At 41.5% G+C, this 18,545-nt stretch overlaps 1 pseudogene; it reads left to right on the forward strand.

Annotated features, from left to right (window-relative positions):
- The first annotated feature begins 15,498 nt into the window (after positions 1-15,498).
- On the forward strand, positions 15,499-16,512 carry LOC101019826 (annotated as a pseudogene).
- Positions 16,513-18,545: the final 2,033 nt, after the last annotated feature.

Here is an 18,545-nt window from a genome sequence, read left to right on the forward strand (position 1 = left end):
TAAATGTAAGTGAGTACCTGCATTTTGATTTGCTAAGTCTGTTGACCCTGCTCAGATGGCCTCTCCTACTTTGGCAGAAGTGTGGAGATAATAAAACAGTGTTGCGCAAGCACAGTTGAGTTTGAAGATACTAGATGGAAAACAAGAGAAACGATGGGAAATTTCTCTAATTGATGTCTAGATCTTCAACAACTTCCCAGAGAACTGAGAGCCCGGCCTATTATCTCCAGGTTAAAGTCTGGAAGATTCTTCCCTGGGGAAGATGACCAGCTCAAGGCAAAAGACCTACAAATACTGACTTTGGAAATTCTCCAATGAAATGACTCTATTAGGCGAGCCTGCAGTGAAGACCATAGTTGACAAACTTCCCATGCACACAGAATTGTCAATCAGCTTCACAGGCTCCACTCCTACAGAGGAAGACAGCCTGGAGCACCAGACGTGCGAACAGCCAACATGAAAGCCATACACACACAGGAAACAAAGTGAGAAGAAGAAAGTCTCAGTATTAGAGTTATAAGATAATCATGAGAGAATTTCCCAGAAAGTAGAGCCAGAAGATAAAGAGATAGAAAATAGGAGATGAAGAATAAGAAAATGAATGGCCCAATACAGAGGTCAACCTCCAATCATAGCGTCCCAGAAGTGGCACATGTGAGAAAAATAGACAGGAGGAAATTTTTAACTGAATGCCCAACTAGAAATTATCTTTCTATGTCTGAAGGAAAGAAAGCAGACTGGGAACAATTGACCATCTTGGCACAGTGATAAGTGCACATGTTAAGAAAATTAGTCTGGGAATAGTGTGCAGGATGGATTTGGACAGGAAAGGCTTAGCACACAGTGACAATTAGTATTTGCTGGATGAGAAGACAACTGTTAAGCTTGTGGAAATAATCAGGAGGTACAATCATAACGGATACATGTGTGAAGGGATGAAGCTCTGGACTGGTGGTAACCACAAAAATAGACAAGATTGAATCCTAGATGGAATTTGAAAATTCCATCTAGATTTTTCCAACTAGAAAAATTTTTCTAGATTTTTTCCAACTAGAAAAAAATCCTAGAGGAAATTGAAAAACAAAATGACACTTCTTAGTGAACACAGAGAGTAAGAAGAATCAGAGGTCTTCTAGCCTGGCAGACAGCAGAGTCATGGAACTCCTGGAAATGGGGTTTGCATCGGGGGCAGGGATGGGGGTTGCCTTCTCAAAGCAATGATGATGAGTTCAATCTTGGATGTTTGGAGTTAATTGAGGGGAAAAAGAAGTCTGGCAGTGATTGAGGCACTCTTCAAACAGCAAACATGTAAAATTGACCAGTAAAGTAGTCATGGAGGAGTGCTGATTATCTCAAAGAAAAGAATGTTCTCTAGTTATTCTTAATGGATAAAAATTACCTTTGAGCAAATGTAATGTGTTAATATAGATTAGGGCCATATCCGACAGATAAAGGAGAGAACAATTAACTTTAAAAGCAAAGCTAGACTTAGTGCTTGTACACTCAGGTAGGAAAAGCTAAACTGCAATTTGTTCTGAGCCGAGACTGTCAATATATTCAGCTTTAGCTGGCTGGGCGGTTATGGTGGCATTAGGGACCATTTCAAAGACAGGAGTCATCCTGGAGAGCACACACCATACCTCAAGCTGTTTTGAGATACTGTTCAGGTTGGTGTGTGGCCACAGAGGGAAGGGAGTATGGCTCTGCAACACAGGGCGTCTATAAATAAACCCAGAAAGTGAGATTCATCTGTCTCGGTCACTTAAGATGATCCCTCAGCCCACCCCAGGGGTAGAGGAGTTCAGAATTTCAGATGTGGGTGAGCTTCTACATGTCAGTGTGACCCTGGTGCCACTGGGCGTCTGATCTTTTTGCCTAGTTAGTGTTTGGTGTTTGCTATGGTCTGAATGTCTGTGTCCCCCCCCCACAATTCTAATGTTGAAATCCTAACCCCTAACATGATTATATACAGAGGATAATCCCCTTCTTTCCCCCTCTCTCCTTTTTTTTTTTTTGGAGACAGAGTCTTGCTCTGTCAACCAAGCTGGAGTGCAGTGGTGCATCTTGGCTCACTGCAACCTCTACCTCCTGGGTTCAAGCAATTCTCTTGCTTCAGCCTCCAGAGTAGCTGGGACTACAGGTGCACACCACCAGGCCTGGCTAATTTTTGTATGTATTAGTAGAGACGGGTTTCACCATGTTGCCCAGGGTGGTCTTGAACTCCTGACCCCAGGCAATCTGCCTATCTCAGCCTCCCAAGGTGCTAAGATTGCAGGTGTGATCCACCACACCTGGCCAATCCCTTTCTTTTGAGAGGTGATTAGATTATGAGGGCAAAGCCTTCATCAATGGGATTAGTGCTCTTACAAAATAGACCCAAGGAAGCTCATTTGCCCTTCCACTATGTGGAGACACAGCTAGAAGGTGTGTCCACTATTGTTATAGGTAGATAGACAGGCATGAGCAGGAAAGGAGAGGGCTCTCCCCCACCACCCACTAGGAATGCTGCTTGATGGTTCGACAATCATTGCATTGCCTCTTTAAAAACAATAATTGGGCAGCGCCAGGGAGAGGTCTTTTCCTGATGGTTCACACCTGTTGACATAAAACTGTTAATTGAATGCAGACCCAAGGAGAAGCAACTTCCTGGACATGCATATTAAGACATAAAAATGGCAAAGTACGATGTTCCAGGTACATGCTACCATTAAAAGAAAGAAAGCCTCAGATGGGCAACACGTGTAACTCCCCAAACATGCTCCCTAATACAGCTTCTAGGAAGAGCAGAAGAGTTGTGGTAATGTATGTAACACGTTATTGACAGTACATATGTTGATTCCAAGGAAATGCTGGCTAAGCGATTCTAGTGCTAAAATTACAGGCGTGAGCCACCGCACCCGGCCCTTTGTTTCACTTTTCTCATACACTTAGGTAGGGGAAAAAATTACTGGCTAAGTTGATCAAGAGAATCTGGAGCCAAAATCAGTATTCAAGGGAACCTTAATTTCTGAAAAACCAATTTCCTTCTGGTTTATAAATGAATAAGAATTAGGCCCCAGAAACAGCAAAGTCTTACAGAAATGGCAAAATCTCACTCAAGATAACTTACACTGGGATGTTCCAAATGAACAACATTGCAGCAGAAGCTTCAAGAAAGATTTCAATATTTTTATTTAGAGGCTTTACAAAAGGCAAATAAAAAGCTTGAGTGATTGATTAAAACAATTAGATCTGCTAACCTTTTGGCTTAGCTACTAACCCACCCCAAAAGTGGAAAGAAATTTATCCTAGCTAAGGTGTTTGTAAGGTAAGCCCTTAGGTAAAACAGCCTTGCTTCTTTTTCAGATCTACCTATGCTACGTCCAGGCATACAATTTTTTGGAGGGCCCTATTTCTTAATGGACTCCACCCATTACCCTGAATTCAGTAATTTTAGCTAAGAAACAGTAGCTAAATTAAAAAGAATACCCTATTGAATTAAAATACACCTTTCTAGAATTTAATTGGCTATCTTGAAACTCTTACCATTCTTTTAAATTTACGTAATAAGTAATACCTTTGTTTAAGGTGCTTTTCTGGCCATCTTGTCTTAAGTGAACTTTTATTTGAGCAGGTTTTTTTCCCCTTGGTTTGAGCAAATGATGATACAATATTTAGGCCTAAAGTCTTAGCTCTGTGCTTATGAGATATAAATTTTTTTGTTACATCTAAGAGTTAGCCCTTAACAATTGCTTAGAGCAATGAAACCGTAATTGGAAGACTAATAGACCGAATGGGGAAAAGAAAAAGTATTTAAAAGTTAGCAAATGAAAATCCCTTATGAGAGCTATAAAATCTGCTTCTATGTGTTAGCATGTCTGTATCTGTTATGTGTATGCGATATTTGGCAAATAAAGCTAGTTTTTAAATTGTTGGTAAAATAAAAATGGTTTCAAAATTAGCAGTTAAATATATCTAGATACTTGCTTGATTAGACTGTGAGTTTATGTCTTTGGTTCAGAGTCTCTGGATTCAGGTGTCTGGGTAGGTAGCCATGAAGAGGTCTCGACCAGCAGCTACAAGCCAGAATCGAGCCCAATATGGCTCCTTCTTCCTCTGCTTTCCCTGTTTTGCCTCCTGGCTATTTTGGGAGCGGCTGGGTCCTCCAGGTATAGTCCTCACAGCTCTGTCTTCTGTCCTGATGGATCCAGACCAACCCTGACCTTCACAGTCCTCCTGGGTGCCACGTGGCTACTTGAGACCTGGAATTATTGGGGGAAGACATTAGGGAAGCTATCTGTGTCACAATTTTGAAATTCTTTTCAGTAATTTAAAATCTTAAGAGTCATGTTGGCCGGGCGCGGTGGCTCAAGCCTGTAATCCCAGCACTTTGGGAGGCTGAGAGGGGCGGATCACGAGATCAGGAGATCGAGACCATCCTGGCGAACACGGTGAAACCCCGTCTCTACTAAAAAATACAAAAAACTAGCCGGGCGAGGTGGCGGCGCCTGTAGTCCCAGCTACTCGGGAGGCTGAGGCAGGAGAATGGCGTGAACCCGGGAGGCGGAGCTTGCAGTGAGCTGAGATCCCGCCACTGCACTCCAGCCTGGGCGACAGAGCAAGACTCCGTCTCAAAAAAAAAAAAAAAAAAAGAGTCATGTTATGTTAAATTAAGTAATAAATAATCATAAAATGTCTGAGTCATTTGTAAGTTAAGATATTAGAGTATTTAAGTCTATATGCCCTGACATGCTATTTTTAGATGGTATAGAAAAGGTAAATATATTTAAATCTGTTAATAAATAACACTTTGAAAAACTATTTTTATTTTTGTTTTGTTTTGTTTTTGAGATGGAGTTTCACTCTTGTTGCCCAGGCTGGAGTGTGATGGCGCGATCTCGGCTAACCACAACCTCCACCTCCCGGGTTCAAGTGATTCTCCTGTCTCAGCCTCCCTAGTAGCTGGGATTACAGGCATGTGCCACCACACCCGGCTAATTTTGCATTTTTAGTAGAGATGGGGTTTCTCCATATTGGTCAGGCTGGTCTCGAACTTCCGATCTCCGGTGATCTGCCTACCTTGGCCTTCCAAAGTGCTGGGATTACAGGCATGAGCCACCGCAGCCAGCCTTGAAGAACTATTTTTCTATAAAATTATAAAATGGTTTTTATCACAAATACTAATATAAAACAGTTCAAAATTACTTTCTAGGGTTTTCACTAGAAATTAGAGTTACAAATAGTTAAAAACTACTAGATGTGACATAAACAATTCTGTATACAGACTATACACACAAAAGCAAAATATGCATTTGATGAGGAAAGTTATAAAGGCATAAAAACGTGTGTTAAAAATTTTGTATGGGGCTGGCCATAGTGGCTCACGCCTGTAATCCCAGCACTTTGGGAGGCAGAGGCGAGCGGATCACCTGAGGTCAGGAGTTTGAGACCAGCCTGACCAATATGGTGAAACCCCATCTCTACTAAAAATCCAAAAATTAGCTGAGCATGGTGGTGAGCACCTGTAATCCCAGCCACTGGGGCGGCTGAGGCAGGAGAATTGCTTGAACCTGGGTGGCGGAGATTGCAGTGAGTCGAGATTGTGCCACTGCACTCCAACCTGGGCAACGGAGTGAGACTCCATCTCAAAAAGAAAAAAAAAAAAAATTTTGTCTGGTTTAAAGTTGCTTGAAGGTTTCAAATTGAAGGAATAAAGAAAATAGATAAAATATAGAAAGTTGGAAAAATGTAAAACAAAAGGTTTATAGAAATCTTATGATTATAAATGACAGCTTTTATAAATTTTGAGATTTTATTTAAATTAGTTTTAGTATTGATAATACACTAATTAAAATTAAAATTTGGTTTTCTCTTTTGAACAAAAATTTTGTGTAGTATTAATAAGACAGCAAAATATTTTTTTGAGATGGAGTCTCACTCTGTTGCCCAGGCTGGAGTGGAGTGGTGTGATCTCGGCTCACTGCAAGCTTTGCCTCCCAGGTTCATGTCATTCTCCTGCCTCAGCCTCCCGAGTAGCTGGGACTACAGGCGTCCACCATCACGCCCGGCTAATTTTTTGCATTTTTAGTACAGTCGGGGTTTCACCGTGTTAGCCAGGATGGTCTCGATCTCCTGACTTAGTGATCTGCCCGCCTTGGCCTCCCAAAGTGCTGGGATTACAGGTGTGAGCCACGGCGCCCGGCCTTTTGTTCACCTTTTGAGTTAACTGCAAAAAGAAAAAAAAAAAGGAAAGAGGAAAAATAAAGAGACAGATTCTGTCTCATGCTGTCTTAGGTCTTCTGATTGAAAACTGAGTCTCCTTTATCAAAGACTGCAGGTTTTTGTTTTTAAAAATTTTTAAATTATCACTGGTTAAATGAATGACTATTATTTTACAGTGACCTGTGATCCTATTTTGGTCAAGTATTTTAAACCTTTGACATATGTGGCAAGCTTCCCAAAATCAAATTTCAGCTTCAGAATTAACTATTTTTTGACATCTAACTTTGGGATGCTGCAGAGGGCCCCTGAAGTATCTGAAACAGACCTAAACAGGTTTATTTGACATGTGAAGTTACATGGGAAGCATTGTCAGATAAGAAATAATGTTTAACCTTCTTCAGATAGTCTTTTAATAAATGTTATTAATATTAATATATGTTCCAAAATTGTATAGGACTTCTAAAATTCTAATATGTCTGCGTATGTGCTATCAATCATAATTATGATTATATTATTATAGACCAGAGAAATAACCAAATTTTCTTGTCAATTGTGTCTTTAACTATGGCTATTTAACTATTGCTATTTAAAGCATTTCCAGCTGGGCGAGGTGTCGCACGCATGTAATCCCAGCACTTTGGGAGGCTGAGGCGGATGGACCACCTGAGGTCAGGAGTTCAAGACCAGCCTGGCCAACCTGGTAAACCCTGTCTCTACTAAAAATACAAAAATTAGTCGGGAGTGGTGGCAAGTGCCTGTAATCCCAGCTCCTCAGGAGGATGAGGTAGGAGAATCACTAGAGCCTGGGAGGCAGAGGTTGCAGTGAGCAGAGATCATGCCACTGCACTCCAGCCTGGATGACAGAGTAACACTCCATCTCCAAAAAATAAATAAAATACAAGCTTTAGAGTGGAATGAAAGAAATTAAAGTACACTTGGAAAAGGGCCTAGTGGGTGACCTAAGGGATCAAGTGTGTAGTCTGACCTTTGACTTAGAGTCTTATATGTTGGCATGCTTCTGGGATTGCATTACTTCTCCCCCATCCTTTCCTTGGGGTCAGCTCTCCACATGTACAGTGGCCTGCTGGCCCTTGGGAGGGCCACATGCACAGTGTGTTTACTGAAGTTGTGTGCATGCTCTTGAGGTGTCCTTCCCTTACCAGTCGAGCGTTCCTAGAGGAAGGTCATGCACCAGTTAAACATCACCATTTTGCCTTTCAATGTGCGTGTGTGAGCCCACTCGCCCAGCTCCTGAGATCTTATCAGGAAGCGGCTGCTCACCAGTTTCAGGTGTTTTCTATCTACTGGGAGGCTGTGTTTCTCTGGCGCTGGCTGCAACCAATTATTATTTTAAAGAAACAGTGTAACAACCCCCTGACCATTGCCTGATGGTCACCTGACATTCCTGGGAGTGCTGGGGCTTCTCCTGCCCTGCTCATGTCTGACTAGCTACCTACTGTAACACTTCGATGGATTATATTCAGAGGTTCATTAGCTACTGAGGCATTTCCCTGCCTCTCCATCTCTAGAACTCACAGTGTCTGCTTTATGTTGCGAGCAAGGCCATCATTGTCAGTTGCTCAACCAAAACAGAAACTGGCTAACCTGCTCTTAAGTGCAGTTCCCTAATGAATCAATCACCCCAATGATTGCCCCTGGGACCTCTTCTCACACCTTTTAGATCATGCCCCTCACTTTCACAGAAGGTCTCTCCCCCACCTATTTTGGATAAAGTTCCCTCTAGACTCATTGCTCTATAAATGTGAGCCTGTTTGCTTTCCATCTTTCAGGAATTTCTTAGTTTCTAGCAAGCCGATGGCACTCTTTCTCACTTTCCAGTGCACTGAGAGGTTACTAAAGTATAACTTTTTTTCTTCAGCCATTCCAAGAAATTTTGGTTGATAAGGAAGGTAGATATCATGATTTGTAAATTCCCTTACTTACGTAGAAAACAGTTTAGAATGTTACAGATCCTTGGGATCACCCCTAAGAATATCCCATTATAGAGACGATTATAGAGACGGGTACACTCTGCAGTGAATCAGGTGGTGCCATTATGAAGTTCTGTTAAAAATAACAAGTTCCAGAAAACCAAATACTACATGTTCTCACTTATAAGTGGGAGCTGAATGATGAGAACACATAGACACATCGCGGGGAGTAACACACACTGGGGTCTGTTGGAGGGTTGGAAGTAGGAGGAGGGAGGGCATTAAGAAGAACAGCTGATGAATGCTGGGCTTAATACCTAGGTAATGGGATGATTTGTGCAGCAAACCACCATGGCACATGTTTACCTGTGTAACAAACCTGCACATCCTGCACATGTACCCCTGAACTTAAAAGTTTGAAAAAAACGTTTCATAGGAGCTGTACTGGCATTTGTTTTTAATGGACAAGGTTTCTTTGCATCATTTGACTTTAATATTTTCCAGGATAAATCTATCTATTCCCTGTCAACATGCTACAGAATATAGATAGTCACCAACTTACGACGGTTTGACTTATGATTTTTTTTCACCTTATGATGGGTTTATTGGGGTATTAAATGCAGGGTTTTTTTGCTTTTTCTCACTTTTTAAAAAGTTTTTCTTAGTGCAGTTTTGACTTACCATGTTTCAACTTATGGTGGATTTATTGGGACAAACGCCATAGTAAGCTGTTGAAGCATAGGGGAGGACAACAAAGAATTTGTCCAACTGCTTAAGCAGATTTCAGTTATCTTTTGACAGAGAGAAAACAAAACAAAACTCATTCTAACTGCATTAGCCACACACATATTAAAGTATTTTGTGTCATCAAGAATATAATCCAATGTCTTAAAATGTGTGCAAACTAACAAATTTACCTCTTCCCATATGGTACCTAAAGCATTTTGTCTTCTAACTAGCATAAATTAATACCTGTTGACTTAGGGTAGCCATATAATTTATCATCCAAATGAGAACACTTTGAGAATAAAAGTAGGTGCTATTGATAATCACTCTTAGAATACAGTCATAAAGTAGGATTGTGTCAGACAAACCAGGATGTATGGTCACCCTAAACATGACCCAGCACCTTTGAAACACCTGAGAACAGTCTAATGTGTATGTTACATGCTCATTTTTCCCTGTGCTCTTTCCACCAGCGTAATTAGATAGACTAATGAAGAGCAAACATTTTGCACAGGGCCAATTCAGAAAACATGACAATTTCCTTCCACTTAGTAGTCCTATCAAATCTCATGGCAGGGTAAGGGGATACTTTTACAATTGGAATTGTCTATTTAAATAAAAGAATGTCAAATATGACAGTTGGCCCTATCTTTTTAGCCAGATTTGAAGACTGTATCCTGGAGGCAGCTTTCTTGTTTTCCATTGCTTTTTATTCATACAAGAGTTTAGAATTCTTGTGCATTATCTCATTGCTTCCTTGAAATAAATTAATCAAGGTAAGTGTTATGACATTTCCAATCTACTGAACAGGAAAAACAGTAAGCAGAGAAGTCAGACTTTTTGTAATTCGATGGAAAAACATACTTGATTGCTGTGCATGTTTTTACTTATCTAATTTTTTAGTAAAATAAATTTTTATGTCAATTGGTCCTTTATATTTTGTGAATTGCCTGTTAATGTCCTTTCCCATGTGGGTATTAATTTCTCCTATACTTTTCTCTGATGTTTAATTTTTTTATCCAAGTAAGAAATATATCTAATTTCAAACACCCAGCGGTACTCTAATGACTGTAAGAAAAATATCAGTCCCTGTTTTACTCTTCCTTTCCCAACTCCATTTTCACTTCCTAGAGACAACCCTTTCATCAGCATTTTTGGCTGCTTCTTTCTTTTTTGAGACACAGTCTCGCTCTGTTGCCCAGGCTGGAGTGTACTGGTGCGATCTCGGCTCACTGCAACCTCTGCCTTCCGGGTTCAAGCGATTCTCCTGACTCAGTCTCCTGAGTAGCTGGGATTACAGGCTTCTGCCACCATGCCTAATTTTTTGTATTTTTAGTGGAGACGGGGTTTCACCATGTTGGCCAGGCTGGTTTCAAACTCCTGACCTCAGATGATCCACCCGCCTCGGCCTCCCATAAGTGCTGGGATTATAGGCATAAGCCACCGTGCCATTTTTAGCTGTTTCTTCTGATATTTACCTCCATATTTCTAAGTAATATTCTTTAATTTCTGTTTCTTGCTGATTTTAAATGTTATATGCTGACTTCTGATGAAGCATAAGAATTTAGTACTCTTATAAAACATCACACACCTTACCTACTTAAAAGAACTCTTTTAGTATGGTTGTATCCCAATTCTTTATTAAATCGATATCTAATACTTATATTGTTATGACTATATAAATACTGAGGACTATGCTCTGACTTTTTATCTTGCCCAAATTCCCATCTAAGGGGTCTGGGGAGTCATGCCTTACAAACCATAAATTCTCATCAGTGGGTTTTATTTAACTCTATATATATATCATGACTTGCTTTCCAACCTGACTCTGGCACAACATTAGGAGACAAGAAAGAAAATAAAAATATTTTACCCCAAAACATGTCTCTTCGCCGTATCTCAAAATGGCCCTAGAAAGCTGTCCTTCCTGAGGGAAAATGTGCATCTGTAAAGAATCTCTGTGGCCACGGTGGCTCACACCTATGATCCCAGCACTGTGGGAGGCGGGGGCGGGTAGATCACCTGAGGTCAGGAGTTTGAGACCAGCCTGGCCAACATGGTGAAACCCCATCTCTACTAAAAATACAAAAATTAGACGGCTGTGGTGGAGCATAATCACAGCTACTTGGGAGGCTGAGGCAAGAGGACCACGTGAACCCGGGAGGGGGAGGTTGCAGTGAGCCGAGATCAAGCCGTTGCACTCCAGCCTGGGTGACAACAGTGAAACTGCGTCTCAAAAAAAAAGCACCTTTTAAAGATCTGGATAGGAAACATTTGCCATTTATTGTCTCTAAGGGCAGCCACTGTAAGACTTCAAAAGAACCTTAGTCTCCACAATCTTATCTTAACCTGAACATTTCCTTTCTATGGATCCCAGGTCTCTAAACAAACTCAGCCAATTGTCAAGCAGAAAATGTTTAAATTTACCTATAGCCTGGATACCCCCACCCCAGCTTTGAGTTGTCTCGCCTTTCTGGACCAAACCAATGTATTTATTGAATGTATTTGATTGATGTCTCATGCCTTCCTAAAGTGTATAAAACCAAGCTGCACTCCGACCGCCTTGGGCGCATGTTCTCAGGATCTCCTGAGGGCTGTGTCACAGGCCATGGTCACTCATATTTGGCTCAGAATAAATCTCTTCAAATATTGTACAGTTTGACTCTTTTTGTTGACAATACCATTCACTGATGAGCTACGTAATACAGTATGGTTGTATTTCCCTTTCTTGTACAACATTTGTTTTTTCCAGGAGTTAAAAATTATCGCATTTTTTCATTTGCTTCATTTTCTATGTACTATTACTAATTTTTCCTAAACTCTCTGAGAGAGCTGAAGAACTCCTTTTAATATGGTGGAACGCATCAGGTAATCCACTGATCCCACATATGTTTGTTTCCCTGGGCCACATCTCCCCAATGCTTTTTTTTTTTTTTTTTTTTGAGACGGAGTCTTGCTGTGTCCCAGGCCGAAGTGCAGTGGCACAATCTTGGCTCACTGCAACCTCTGCCTCCCAGGTTCAGGTGATTCTCCTGCCTCAGCCTTCCAAGTAGCTAGGATTACAGGTGCGTGCCACCACGCCTGGCTAATTTTTTTGTTTTTTAGTAGAGACAGGGTTTCACCATGTTGGCCAGGCTGGTCTCGAACTCCTGACTTCGTGATCTGCCAGCCTTGGCCTCCCAAAATGCTGGGATTACAGGCATGAGCCACTGTGCCCGGCCTTCCTCAACAGCTTTCTATCCTGCTGCCCAGCCTTGCCTGGCCCTTGGGCCCATTGCACAACTTCCATACTGGAAATTCACTCAACCATCATCCTGTGAATTCTCCTCTCTCCTGCATTGGCTTCCTTGTCTTCCAAATCCCTTTGGTTTCTTGGGTTCTTAGGCTCATTTTCTAATTTTAATGTTGCATATCCTTTAATTGCTTCATGACGGAAGTAGACATAAGATCCTGAAACTTTTCACGTCTGTAAATGTCTTTGTTTTACCCTCACCATTGATTAAGCTGGATACAGAATTCTGTCTTAGAAATCAATTTCCCTCAGAATTATAAAGGCCTGGCTTCATTTTCATCTAGATTGTTACTGTTGATACATTCAATGCCACGCTGACTTCTCATTCTCTATATGCAATCTTTTATTCTCTCTGGAAGCTTTTAGAATCTTGTCATTTTATGTATTCTGTCATCTTCCTTCTTTTAAGAGACAGATCTCACTACTTTGCCCAAGCTGGTCTTGAACTCCTGGACTCACACGATCCACCTGCCTCAGCCTCCTAAGCAGCTAGGACTACAGGTGTGCACCATCATGCTCTGCCTACACATTCTGTGGATAAGGAAATTAATATAAAATTAGGATCTTTCATGACTATTGGAAGAGCTGAAGGAGTAGAGGTCACTGGATCTGTCACCAAAAATCAGAGAAATCTATGCTAAACATCTCAGTCTGAATCACTGAGGAGAGGTGGTTCTCAAAAGCTTACTGAAATTCTCAGGAATCTCTGAGAAGCTTCCACCAATTATCCTCTCAAGAGTTTGCAGGGAAGCCACTGTGAAGCTCTTGCCTACCTGCACATTTAGCTGCAACTGATTCACTTCCATCTTCCAAATCTTATACAAGTTTCTCTCATGAGCATACTCTAACCAAAAATCACATAGAAAAGGAAACCATTCTGGAAAATGTAGCTCTCAGCCTTAAAAATGAGTGAGAATTGTGCTGAGTTAACACCAGGTAATCCAGCACAGTCTACTCCTTCATCAGCTCAGCATCCATACACCCTATTTTTAATCTTTAACTTCCAAATAAAGATACTAGCAACATTATGCTTTTACATTATATGATTCAATTATTTTTCATACAACCAAACCTAAAAAAAGAAACCCAGAGTTCCACTTTATCCATCTGTGAATAAATGTTTATCTTCTGATTCACAATCTTATCTTGCTATCCTATAACCTAAAACTGAACCATAGAGGTAACCATGATTCATACACTGATACTATTAGAGGGTATTGGAATGGGAGAGAAAGCAAAGAAAAATATCAATTTATATATACAAATGTCCATATCTAAGCAATACAGAAAATATCTCTAATGACTACAGTACTTGTTTCTGGAACTGGTCACATGGCCATAATTGGTATTTATAATTCCCTTCTCCCACCACTCATTTCCTATCACACTGGTCCCCAGCAAGCACTCAGCCAGTCTTTTTTTTTTTTTTTTTTTTTTGAGACAGAGCCTTCCTCTGTCATTCAGGATGGAGTGCAGTGGCGTGATCTCGGCTCACTGCAACCTCCGCCTCCTTGGGTTCACGCCATTCTCCTGCCTCAGCCTCCTGAGTAGCTGGGACTAAAGGCGCCCACCACCACGCCCGGCTGAGTTTTTTGTATTTTTTTAGTAGAGACGGGGTTTCACTGTGTTAGCCAGGACGGTCTCGATCTCCTGACCTCGTGATCCATCCATCTCGGCCTCCCAAAGTGCTAGGATTACAGGTGTGAGCCACTGTGCCCGGCCCAATCAGTTTTTTAATTTGTTTTTTGGTCTAGTATGATGACCTCAATCTTTATTCTTAAAATTTCTGTGCGACACTGTTCCGCTTGTTGTGGTTGCTATAGTTTTCTCTAACTTTTACTACAGAGCATGGGAGTGCCAGGAGATTACTAGGAGGATCTCCTGGAGCTCGAGTACTTCTTGCCTCCATTGTGCAGTAGCCAACCAATTTACCCTTGATAATCAAGATCAGTTATCCCATCTAGCACAGAAACCATTTTATTTGTCTGACAAAGTGACCAGATGACAGTCTCAGATTCCTGTTAAATGGACCCACCATTGTGTTCCCTGGTGGAAGTATTCCTGCCCTGGAAACCCAGACCTGCAAACTAGCAGAGTTTAATGTTGTGGGAATAAAAAGCCAAAACTTTGGTAGATCATTAGATGTACAGTGAAAGACACTATTCCTTGATTTTTGAAACTTCGTATCTTTGCTATGGGGGAAACTACATTATAAACTGGCCACTGATAGAGAGTATGTTCTGCATCTCATCGGGCACTAATCAGCTCCACAAAGTGATTTTGCCAACTGGCACCATAACTGAATCTTCAAAAGCCCATTCTGCCACTCTACCAAGCCAAGCTTCAGGATGATGGCAAACATGGTAAGACCAGCGAATTCCAAATAAAGGCATTAACAACATCATGCTTTCGTGAGCACATTGCTGCACTTCATTTGCTGTGAAATGAGTTCCTTGTCAGAAGCACAGCTAGGAAGAGTGCCGCTACCATGCATTAGGTGTTCCGTGAGTCCAGACATGACCATTTTGGAGGAACCATTGTGGACAGGAAGGCAATCCATCTCTAGTGAGAACAAAGCGGTGCTCCTGGCAGGATGGAAATGGTCCACGTTACTTAAACTGTTGATTCCCCCAAATAACAGTGCCACATCATGGGCTCAATGTTGGTCTCTGCTGTTGGCAGGCAGGGCACCCTGCAGGAGCCGTACTCAAATCAGACGTTCACCGAGCCTAAGCTCAGCTCCACCCCTGCCACCTTGGGAACAGAATTCTGGGAAATACAGTTCCCAACCTCAGAAGAATGGTGGTGTCATCAGGTTGACAAGAGACAATCCAGCACAGGTGTTCTCCTTGCCTCTCAGTGTTCTGAAAGGTCATTCCGGTGTGCTGGGCCTTTCTGCATCACTGCAGTGGGCAGTCGGGAAGCCCCTTCTGCACAAAAGCACGTGTTCTCAAGTTGGTGTCGATTTTTATTATTTTAGTTTCTTCTCCTTTGTTTACTCTGTTCTCTCGGGAATTCTTAATATTATCACGCACCTCTGAATTGATTCTCTAATTTTCTTATCTTTCCCCTTCCCTTCTCTCCTTCTGTCCTCCACACTGTCTTTTTTGTTCTTTCTGGGATATGTGATTGACTTTATCTTCCAAAGTATCTGTTTATTTATTTGAAGATTTTTAAAGCTTTTTATTTTGAAATAATTACAGATTCACAGGAAATATTATTTCAAAATGCAAAGAAATGTACTGGGATGTCTCCTGCACCCTTCCCCCAGACTCCCTCGCTGTTAACATCCTGAACAACTATCGTAAATATCACAACTGAAAAATTGAAATTGGTGGTGGCGGCAGCATGGTGGCAAGGGCAGCTGAGGCGGCTGCAGCAGCAGTAGAAGAGGTCAGCTCAGCCGGGCAGTTTGAAGAGCTGCTGCACCTCAAAGCCAAGTCCCTCTTTGTGGCCCACTTCTGGGCACCACAGGCTCCACAATGTGCACAGATGAACGAAGTTATGACAGAGTTAGCTAAAGAACACCCTCAAGTTTCATTTGTGAAGTTGGAAGCTGAAGGTGTCCTGAAGTATCTGAAAAATATGAAATTAGCTCTGTTCCCACTGTTCTGTTTTTCAATAATTCTCAAAAAATTGACTGATTAGATGGTGCACATGTCCCAGAGTTGACCAAAAAAGTTCAGCGACATGCATCTAGTGGCTCCTTCCCAGCCAGCACTGATGAACATCTCAAAGCAGATCGCAATCTGCGCTTAAAGAAATTGACTCATGCTGCCCGCTGCATGCTGTTTATGAAACAGACTCCTCAAGAACCACGCTGTGGTTTCAGCGAGCAGATGGTGGAAATTCTTCACAAGCATGTTTAGTTTAGCAGTTCTCATGTCTTCTCAGATGAAGAGGTTTGGCAGGGGCTCAAAGCCTATTCCAATTGGCCTACCTATCCTCAGCTCCACGTTTCTGGAGAGCTCATATAATTAAGGAGCTACAACCATCTGAAGAACTAGATACAATTTGTCCCAAAGCCCCCAAATTAGAGGAAAGGCTCAAAGTGCTGACAAATAAAGCTTCTGTGATGCTCTTTATGAAAGGAAACAAACAGGAAGCAAAATGTGGATTCAGCAAACAAATTCTGGAAATACTAAATAGAACTGGGGTTGAATGTGAAACATTCGATATATTGGAGGATAAAGGAGTTCAGCAAGGATTAAAAGCTTATTCAAATTGGCCAGCATACCCTCAGCTGTATGTGAAAGGGGAGCTGGTGGGAAGATTGGATATCGTGAAGGAGCTGAAAGAAAATGGTGAATTGCTGCCTATACTGAGAGGAGAAAATTAATAAATCTTAAACTTGGTGCCCAACTATTGCAAGAAATACTTAATTACATTGGGAGCAGTTCATGCTTTAGTCCTCAGAAATGGGCTAGGAATAGAAAAATCCTGCTTACTCAGTTACATGTTTTTTGTATTTCACAACGTTGTGCTAAATACAAATATGTTACATTTTTTCCCACCAAAAATAGAATGCAATAAACATCTTCAAATTATTAACAATAATTGTATAAGAAAAGCGTATCTTTACAGCAATATTAAACATACAGCTACTATAAAAAAAATTGAAATTGGTACAATCTACAGAGTTCATTCAGATTTCACAAGTTACACATGCCCGCGTGTGTTTGTGTGTGTGCTTGGCATAACTTTTTGCAATTTTATCACTTGTGTTGTCTTGGATAGCCACCATCACAATCAAGATACACAACAGTACCATAGCCGTAAGAGTCCTGCATGTTACCACTCAATCAACATACCCATTCCCTCTTCCCTCATTCCTAATCCCTGACAACCACTAATATGTTCTCCATTTCTAAAATTGCGTTGTTTCATAAATGTTACATAGATAAAATCATACAACATGCATTTTTTTTAAGATTAGCCTTTTTTCACTCAGCATAATTTCTTCTAAGCTATATGTGTGTTAACACTTTATCTGTTTTTACTGGTTAGTAGTATTTGCACAGTATAAATGTATTACAATTTGTTTAATCACTCACCCACTGAAGAACATCTGGGTGGTTTCCAGTTTGGAACTATTATAAATAAAACTGCTATGAACATTTGCATATCTATTTATTTACCTTACTTTCTACTATATTATTTATTTCCAAAAGCTCTTTCTTGTTCTCTCACTGTTTACTATAGCACCTTCTTTTTGTTTTATGGGTTTAATATCTTTCCTTATCTTTGCAGATTTTAATTATAATTTTAAAACAAATGTTTTCTTTTTATTCTTTTTTTTTTTTTTTTTGAGACGGAGTTTTGCTCTGCCGCCCAGGCTGCAGTGCAGTGGCGTGATCTCGGCTCACTGCAAGCTGTGCATCCTGGGTTTATGCCATTCTCCTGCCTCAGCCTCCCGAGTAACTGGGACTACAGGCGCCCACCACCACGCCCAGCTGAGCTTTTTGTATTTTTTTAGTAGAGACGGGGTTTTACCATGTTAGCAAGGATGGTCTCGATCTCCCGACGTCGTGATCCAACCATCTCAGCCTCCCAAAGTGCTGGGATTACAGGCGTGAGCCACTGGGCCCGGCCTTTTTTTTTTTTTTTGAGACAGGATCTCACTCCATTGCCCAGGCTGGAGTGCAGTGGCGTGATTGTGGCTCACTGCAACCTCCGCCTCCTGGGTTCAAGCGATCCTCCCACCTCAGCCTCTCTAGCAGCTGGGACTACAGATGCATGCCACCACACCCAGTTAATTTTTGTATTTTTTAGTAGAGATGGGGTTTCACTAGGTTGGCCAGGCTGGTCTCAAACTCCTGACCTCAGGTGATTGCCCGCCCTGGCCTCCCAGTGCTGGGATTACAGGCGTGAGCCACAGCACCCGGCCTTTAAAACAAATATTTTCTTCTATTCGTTGCATTGTCTCTGTTCCCTATGAGTTCCGCTGCTTCTGATTTATTAAGAGTCTGTTCTTCATGTGAACACTTTCCTCAAATATCTGATGAATCTTGCTTATGCATTTATGTTTAAGAGTGAGGCGCTATAGAGTTTATTCCTCACCAATGAGGCTAGCTTCACTGGTGAGGAAATTGGGCAGTTTAGTAGTCAGGGTGAATTAGGCTATGTTGTGGTAACAAACAACCCCCAAATCTCAGTGGCTCAGCATAATAAGAAATGTTTGTTTCTCACTAATGTCACAGTCCAATGTGGCCTCCACAGAGGTGGAAGAAAGAGCATGAGTGACTGTTTAAAGCCTGAGACAACAGCTCATTCACTACGGAATCTCTGCAGAGCCCCTCCAGGCTTGGAGCCGGGGCAAGGAGGAAGCAAGGCTGGAGACTGCAGCTGTGATGGGGGCGGTCAGGGTTAGCAATTGGGATTATGCCCATGTTTCT

Source organism: Papio anubis, chromosome 6, assembly GCF_008728515.1.
Source record: "Papio anubis isolate 15944 chromosome 6, Panubis1.0, whole genome shotgun sequence".
NCBI classification, from domain to species: domain Eukaryota; kingdom Metazoa; phylum Chordata; class Mammalia; order Primates; family Cercopithecidae; genus Papio; species Papio anubis.